Source organism: Salvelinus namaycush, chromosome 23 (assembly GCF_016432855.1).
Source record: "Salvelinus namaycush isolate Seneca chromosome 23, SaNama_1.0, whole genome shotgun sequence".
NCBI classification, from domain to species: Eukaryota; Metazoa; Chordata; class Actinopteri; order Salmoniformes; family Salmonidae; genus Salvelinus; species Salvelinus namaycush.
Window position 1 is genome coordinate 2868879 of NC_052329.1, and position 6718 is coordinate 2875596.

Consider the following 6718-nt stretch of genomic DNA (forward strand, 5'->3'; position numbering starts at 1 on the left):
GAGTCAACAACAAGTTAGTGTGTGATTACAGTATCTGTGTGACGAGGCAGAGAGTCAACAACAAGTTAGTGTGTGATTACAGTATCTGTGTGACGAGGCAGAGAGTCAACAACAACACGTTAGTGTGTGATTACAGTATCTGTGTGACGAGGCAGAGAGTCAACAACAACAAGTTAGTGTGTGATTACAGTATCTGTGTGACGAGGCAGAGAGTCAACAACAAGTTAGTGTGTGATTACAGTATCTGTGTGACGAGGCAGAGAGTCAACAACAACACGTTAGTGTGTGATTACAGTATCTGTGTGACGAGGCAGAGAGTCAACAACAACACGTTAGTGTGTGATTACAGTATCTGTGTGACGAGGCAGAGAGTCAACAACAAGTTAGTGTGTGATTACAGTATCTGTGTGACGAGGCAGAGAGTCAACAACAACAAGTTAGTGTGTGATTACAGTATCTGTGTGACGAGGCAGAGAGTCAACAACAACAAGTTAGTGTGTGATTACAGTATCTGTGTGACGAGGCAGAGAGTCAACAACAACAAGTTAGTGTGTGATTACAGTATCTGTGTGACGAGGCAGAGAGTCAACAACAACACGTTAGTGTGTGATTACAGTATCTGTGTGACGAGGCAGAGAGTCAACAACAACAAGTTAGTGTGTGATTACAGTATCTGTGTGACGAGGCAGAGAGTCAACAACAAGTTAGTGTGTGATTACAGTATCTGTGTGACGAGGCAGAGAGTCAACAACAACAAGTTAGTGTGTGATTACAGTATCTGTGTGACGAGGCAGAGAGTCAACAACACGTTAGTGTGTGATTACAGTATCTGTGTGACGAGGCAGAGAGTCAACAACAACAAGTTAGTGTGTGATTACAGTATCTGTGTGACGAGGCAGAGAGTCAACAACAACACGTTAGTGTGTGATTACAGTATCTGTGTGACGAGGCAGAGAGTCAACAACAACAAGTTAGTGTGTGATTACAGTATCTGTGTGACGAGGCAGAGAGTCAACAACAACACGTTAGTGTGTGATTACAGTATCTGTGTGACGAGGCAGAGAGTCAACAACAACACGTTAGTGTGTGATTACAGTATCTGTGTGACGAGGCAGAGAGTCAACAACAACAAGTTAGTGTGTGATTACAGTATCTGTGTGACGAGGCAGAGAGTCAACAACAACACGTTAGTGTGTGATTACAGTATCTGTGTGACGAGGCAGAGAGTCAACAACAACAAGTTAGTGTGTGATTACAGTATCTGTGTGACGAGGCAGAGAGTCAACAACAAGTTAGTGTGTGATTACAGTATCTGTGTGACGAGGCAGAGAGTCAACAACAACAAGTTAGTGTGTGATTACAGTATCTGTGTGACGAGGCAGAGAGTCAACAACAACAAGTTAGTGTGTGATTACAGTATCTGTGTGACGAGGCAGAGAGTCAACAACAACAAGTTAGTGTGTGATTACAGTATCTGTGTGACGAGGCAGAGAGTCAACAACAACACGTTAGTGTGTGATTACAGTATCTGTGTGACGAGGCAGAGAGTCAACAACAAGTTAGTGTGTGATTACAGTATCTGTGTGACGAGGCAGAGAGTCAACAACAACAAGTTAGTGTGTGATTACAGTATCTGTGTGACGAGGCAGAGAGTCAACAACAACAAGTTAGTGTGTGATTACAGTATCTGTGTGACGAGGCAGAGAGTCAACAACAACAAGTTAGTGTGTGATTACAGTATCTGTGTGACGAGGCAGAGAGTCAACAACAAGTTAGTGTGTGATTACAGTATCTGTGTGACGAGGCAGAGAGTCAACAACAACACGTTAGTGTGTGATTACAGTATCTGTGTGACGAGGCAGAGAGTCAACAACAACACGTTAGTGTGTGATTACAGTATCTGTGTGATGAGGCAGAGAGTCAACAACAACACGTTAGTGTGTGATTACAGTATCTGTGTGATGAGGCAGAGAGTCAACAACAACACGTTAGTGTGTGATTACAGTATCTGCGTGACGAGGCAGAGAGTCAACAACAAGTTAGTGTGTGATTACAGTATCTGTGTGACGAGGCAGAGAGTCAACAACAACAAGTTAGTGTGTGATTACAGTATCTGTGTGACGAGGCAGAGAGTCAACAACAAGTTAGTGTGTGATTACAGTATCTGTGTGACGAGACAGAGAGTCAACAACAACACGTTAGTGTGTGATTACAGTATCTGTGTGACGAGGCAGAGAGTCAACAACACGTTAGTGTGTGATTACAGTATATGTGTGACGAGGCAGAGAGTCAACAAGTTAGTGTGTGATTACAGTATCTGTGTGACGAGGCAGAGAGTCAACAACAACAAGTTAGTGTGTGATTACAGTATCTGTGTGACGAGGCAGAGAGTCAACAACAACACGTTAGTGTGTGATTACAGTATCTGTGTGACGAGGCAGAGAGTCAACAACAACACGTTAGTGTGTGATTACAGTATCTGTGTGACGAGGCAGAGAGTCAACAACAACACGTTAGTGTGTGATTACAGTATCTGTGTGACGAGGCAGAGAGTCAACAACAACACGTTAGTGTGTGATTACAGTATCTGTGTGACGAGGCAGAGAGTCAACAACAACACGTTAGTGTGTGATTACAGTATCTGTGTGACGAGGCAGAGAGTCAACAACAACACGTTAGTGTGTGATTACAGTATCTGTGTGACGAGGCAGAGAGTCAACACAACAAGTTAGTGTGTGATTACAGTATCTGTGTGACGAGGCAGAGAGTCAACAACAACAAGTTAGTGTGTGATTACAGTATCTGTGTGACGAGGCAGAGAGTCAACAACAAGTTAGTGTGTGATTACAGTATCTGTGTGACGAGGCAGAGAGTCAACAACAAGTTAGTGTGTGATTACAGTATCTGTGTGACGAGGCAGAGAGTCAACAACAACAAGTTAGTGTGTGATTACAGTATCTGTGTGACGAGGCAGAGAGTCAACAACAACAAGTTAGTGTGTGATTACAGTATCTGTGTGACGAGGCAGAGAGTCAACAACAAGTTAGTGTGTGATTACAGTATCTGTGTGACGAGGCAGAGAGTCAACAACAACAAGTTAGTGTGTGATTACAGTATCTGTGTGACGAGGCAGAGAGTCAACAACAAGTTAGTGTGTGATTACAGTATCTGTGTGACGAGGCAGAGAGTCAACAACAACACGTTAGTGTGTGATTACAGTATCTGTGTGACGAGGCAGAGAGTCAACAACAACAAGTTAGTGTGTGATTACAGTATCTGTGTGACGAGGCAGAGAGTCAACAACAACACGTTAGTGTGTGATTACAGTATCTGTGTGACGAGGCAGAGAGTCAACAACAACAAGTTAGTGTGTGATTACAGTATCTGTGTGACGAGGCAGAGAGTCAACAACAACACGTTAGTGTGTGATTACAGTATCTGTGTGACGAGGCAGAGAGTCAACAACAACAAGTTAGTGTGTGATTACAGTATCTGTGTGACGAGGCAGAGAGTCAACAACAACACGTTAGTGTGTGATTACAGTATCTGTGTGACGAGGCAGAGAGTCAACAACAACAAGTTAGTGTGTGATTACAGTATCTGTGTGACGAGGCAGAGAGTCAACAACAACACGTTAGTGTGTGATTACAGTATCTGTGTGACGAGGCAGAGAGTCAACAACAACACGTTAGTGTGTGATTACAGTATCTGTGTGACGAGGCAGAGAGTCAACAACACAGTTAGTGTGTGATTACAGTATCTGTGTGACGAGGCAGAGAGTCAACAACAACAAGTTAGTGTGTGATTACAGTATCTGTGTGACGAGGCAGAGAGTCAACAACAAGTTAGTGTGTGATTACAGTATCTGTGTGACGAGACAGAGAGTCAACAACAACATGTTAGTGTGTGATTACAGTATCTGTGTGACGAGGCAGAGAGTCAACAACAAGTTAGTGTGTGATTACAGTATCTGTGTGACGAGGCAGAGAGTCAACACAACAAGTTAGTGTGTGATTACAGTATCTGTGTGACGAGGCAGAGAGTCAACAACAACAAGTTAGTGTGTGATTACAGTATCTGTGTGACGAGGCAGAGAGTCAACAACAACAAGTTAGTGTGTGATTACAGTATCTGTGTGACGAGGCAGAGAGTCAACAACAACACGTTAGTGTGTGATTACAGTATCTGTGTGACGAGGCAGAGAGTCAACAACAACACGTTAGTGTGTGATTACAGTATCTGTGTGACGAGGCAGAGAGTCAACAACACAGTTAGTGTGTGATTACAGTATCTGTGTGACGAGGCAGAGAGTCAACAACAACAAGTTAGTGTGTGATTACAGTATCTGTGTGACGAGGCAGAGAGTCAACAACAACACGTTAGTGTGTGATTACAGTATCTGTGTGACGAGGCAGAGAGTCAACAACAACAGTTAGTGTGTGATTACAGTATCTGTGTGACGAGGCAGAGAGTCAACAACAACAAGTTAGTGTGTGATTACAGTATCTGTGTGACGAGGCAGAGAGTCAACAACAAGTTAGTGTGTGATTACAGTATCTGTGTGACGAGGCAGAGAGTCAACAACAAGTTAGTGTGTGATTACAGTATCTGTGTGACGAGGCAGAGAGTCAACAACAACAAGTTAGTGTGTGATTACAGTATCTGTGTGACGAGGCAGAGAGTCAACAACAACAAGTTAGTGTGTGATTACAGTATCTGTGTGACGAGGCAGAGAGTCAACAACAAGTTAGTGTGTGATTACAGTATCTGTGTGACGAGGCAGAGAGTCAACAACAACAAGTTAGTGTGTGATTACAGTATCTGTGTGACGAGGCAGAGAGTCAACAACAACAAGTTAGTGTGTGATTACAGTATCTGTGTGACGAGGCAGAGAGTCAACAACAAGTTAGTGTGTGATTACAGTATCTGTGTGACGAGGCAGAGAGTCAACAACAACAAGTTAGTGTGTGATTACAGTATCTGTGTGACGAGGCAGAGAGTCAACAACAACACGTTAGTGTGTGATTACAGTATCTGTGTGACGAGGCAGAGAGTCACAACAACAAGTTAGTGTGTGATTACAGTATCTGTGTGACGAGGCAGAGAGTCAACAACAAGTTAGTGTGTGATTACAGTATCTGTGTGACGAGGCAGAGAGTCAACAACAACAAGTTAGTGTGTGATTACAGTATCTGTGTGACAAGGCAGAGAGTCAACAACAAGTTAGTGTGTGATTACAGTATCTGTGTGACGAGGCAGAGAGTCACAACAACAAGTTATGTGTGATTACAGTATCTGTGTGACGAGGCAGAGAGTCAACAACAACACTTAGTGTGTGATTACAGTATCTGTGTGACGAGACAGAGAGTCAACACAAGTTAGTGTGTGATTACAGTATCTGTGTGACGAGGCAGAGAGTCAACAACCAACAGTTAGTGTGTGATTACAGTATCTGTGTGACGAGGCAGAGAACCACCTATCCCTACTACTATGGCTGACCCTGTAAAACAACACCTATCATACTACTATGACTGACCCTGTAAAACAACACCTATCATACTACTATGGCTGACCCTGTAAAACAACACCTATCATATTACTATGACTGAACCTGTAAAACAACACCTATCATACTACTATGACTGACCCTGTAAAACAACACCTATCTCATACTACTATGGCGGACCCCTGTAAAACAACACATTACACTGTACCTATTTGCTGTATTTGTCTACCTAGCTGAGAGTGTAGAGTATTGTAACTGAAAATGTCTCTCTAGAGTTATACCAGGTAGTTGGCCAGGGACAGGGCCTGTCTCTCCAGATACCTGGTAGTTGGCCAGGGACAGGGACTGTCTCTCCAGATACCTGGTAGTTGGCCAGGGACAGGCCTGTCTCTCCAGATACCAGGTAGTTGGCCAGGGACAGGGCCTGTCTCTCCAGATACCTGGTAGTTGGCCAGGGACAGGGCCTGTCTCTCCAGATACCTGGTAGTTGACCAGGGAAAGCGACTGTCTCTCCGGATACCTGGTAGTTGGCCAGGGACAGGGACTGTCTCTCCAGATACCTGGTAGTTGACCAGGGACAGGGCCTGTCTCTCCAGATACCTGGTAGTTGGCCAGGGACAGGGACTGTCTCACCAGATACCTGGTAGTTGGCCAGGGACAGGGCCTGTCTCTCCAGATACCTGGTAGTTGGCCAGGGACAGGCCTGTCTCTCCAGATACCTGGTAGTTGGCCAGGGACAGGGCCTGTCTCTCCAGATACCTGGTAGTTGGCCAGGGACAGGGCCTGTCTCTCCAGATACCTGGTAGTTGGCCAGGGACAGGGCCTGTCTCTCCAGATACCTGGTAGTTGGCCAGGGACAGGGCCTGTCTCTCCAGATACCTGGTAGTTGGCCAGGGACAGGCCTGTCTCTCCAGATACCTGGTAGTTGGCCAGTGACAGGGTCAACTGAGAAAGGGAATTGCAGTATTTTTTCTCCAACTGCTCATTTCAAACAATGGTTGCATCTGATACTGAATCCTGTTCCCTATACATTGCTGTTTTGGCCATCAAAATGTCGAGCCTTATGTACCGAATGAGGTGAACAGGCAATCAGGTGCCATTCAGACGCAACCGTTGAGCGCCAGTGATGTGACCATAGATTAGAGGACTGATACTGTTCTGTTCTCCACGGAAACATCACGGTCGTGTGTCACTGTCATGTAGAAGCAGCCG

The 6718-nt window shown here is 44.7% G+C and overlaps 1 protein-coding gene across 1 annotated transcript in view; it reads right to left on the reverse strand.

Annotated features, from left to right (window-relative positions):
- cntn5 (contactin 5) overlaps positions 1 to 6718 on the reverse strand; it is a gene marked incomplete at its 5' end in the record, with an annotated part of 395923 nt that overhangs the window by 156302 nt on the left and 232903 nt on the right. The gene's annotated exons all lie outside the window — the stretch shown is intronic.